General features: G+C 36.3%; 1 long non-coding RNA gene across 1 annotated transcript; it reads left to right on the top strand.

Annotated features, from left to right (window-relative positions):
• The first annotated feature begins 845 nt into the window (after window positions 1-845).
• LOC121993996 lies at window positions 846-1,525 on the top strand. The gene is made up of 2 exons (XR_006115526.1): window positions 846-983; window positions 1,087-1,525. It is a non-coding gene; the product is annotated as an uncharacterized LOC121993996 (long non-coding RNA).
• Window positions 1,526-1,866: the final 341 nt, after the last annotated feature.

Here is a 1,866-nt window from a genome sequence, read left to right as displayed (position 1 = left end):
TTGGCAATTTGATAATATAAGGATGTCCGTTTGATTTTTGCCCATATTTTTATTCATTTACTAGATAAAAAATTACGGGAAGAATGGATTGTCAACCCACCCGTATATTAATTTTTACTAAAATCAAGTAAAATAATATGTTTTCTTCCATCTTGAGTACCTCCTTTATCATCTTTTCAAGACGATGTGATAATTAAGACATAAGGTACTATCACACTTGAGTACATCCTCCATTGCTTACCACTAAAATCAAGTAAAATAACATGTTTTCTTTTCTATCGCCTACCACGAGCCAAATGATGAGCTCCTGGCCATCTCAAAAGCTACCGTGACTACATTACTGCAAGCTCGCGGTGATCACCTGGTTGCAAACTTACGACCTACTTACCAGAGATCGCAATAGTCATTTGGCTAAGAGTTCATCACTGATCGGAGCTTGTCAGTCTTTTTTGTGTGTGTGTGTTCCTTTTCTCATAAACTTAGCTTTTCTCTTCCACAATAGATAGGCCATTAAGCACGTTTTAGCTCTAAAAACAAAAAGAAAAAACTTATATCTTTTAAGGATACTCTCAAAAGAACTTTAGCATATCTTTTCTTCCACTAGATATATATATGAATTGCACATGGAAAAGAAAATTTCATAGTTATCTCAAAAGAGATATTTTAGCTCACTCTTTTCCTTCTCGCCAGATAATTTAACTATATATGTTTTTAAAAAAGTAAAAACAAATCATTTTTTAACTTATTCTTTTCTTGAAATATTTTCAACTATGTTAAAAAAAAAATCAAAAACTTACTTCAAAGAGATATTTAACCTATCATTTTCTACTAAATGCGTTTTCATCCATCAACCTTCCCTCATACTATAAATAGCACTCGAGTGAAAGATCTAAATCATCTTTCAAGCTCTTAAGTTTGACGAAACAAAGGAAGAACTCAGAAGCAAATGGAGTCGCTCTACAAGCGTAAATTGCCAACTAGAGGTCAGTCGACTATATCTTCTTATCGCCAAATTAAGCCACGATAAGTTTATATACATAGCTAGCTAGCATGCCAATAAGATAATTGCTACTTGAAATCCTTTAGGAGTTCCATCAACTTTCCATGGGGAAGATGAACATATGATGCCCTCAATCAAGACTAAAAGCTCCTCCATCAACAAGCAAGGAATGGGCAACTTTACTAGCTACGATTATAGTAACGAAGTCGATAGAAGAGCTGCAAAGTTCATTTCCTTCGTTCAAGAGCGGCTCAGGCTCGAGCGAATCGATGATGATTGGAGGCAGTAGGACTCGTACTTGTGTCCCGAAAAGAAGGCTCTGTGCATCCTTGTTTACTTTCTTACTACTTAATCCTTGTGCAAATTGTGACGATGTGGTGAAGTGTTTGCTCTATGGAAGCCAAAGGCTCAGTTCACATTTATAATTAGAGGGACTGAGCTTCTATGGTTCCAGCAAACCTTAATGTTTTGCGCTATCTATATGCGTTTCAATTTAGCAAGAATGATCGTCTTGTGTTTTTTCAAGTATTTTTATGGTGATAAAATTGTCATGGGGATTGCCAACAATCAAATTCAAATTTGTCATCCTGAACGTGTAGAGCGGCTTGCTGTATTCTTCACGATGATTTCCCTTTTCGTCACTATCGAAGAGAACTTCACAGAATCATGGCTGTCCCTGCACATTGTGATATGCTCAACAACTCTTATGGTTGCACCTTGTGTTGTGTTGATCATACCCAAGGTAATAGCCAAATCATTCACTACGGTGAACTTCCTTGTCAGTAAACTCAGACACTATTGTAACGAACATATCCGAAACTGTTGCTTTGTGAAGCAAATTCTCCATTAGCTCGTGCTGATTCTAA

This window comes from Zingiber officinale, chromosome 6A (assembly GCF_018446385.1).
Source record: "Zingiber officinale cultivar Zhangliang chromosome 6A, Zo_v1.1, whole genome shotgun sequence".
NCBI classification, from domain to species: Eukaryota; Viridiplantae; Streptophyta; class Magnoliopsida; order Zingiberales; family Zingiberaceae; genus Zingiber; species Zingiber officinale.
The sequence above is the reverse complement of the archived record's forward strand: the minus strand, read 5'-3'. Positions and strand labels throughout refer to the sequence as shown.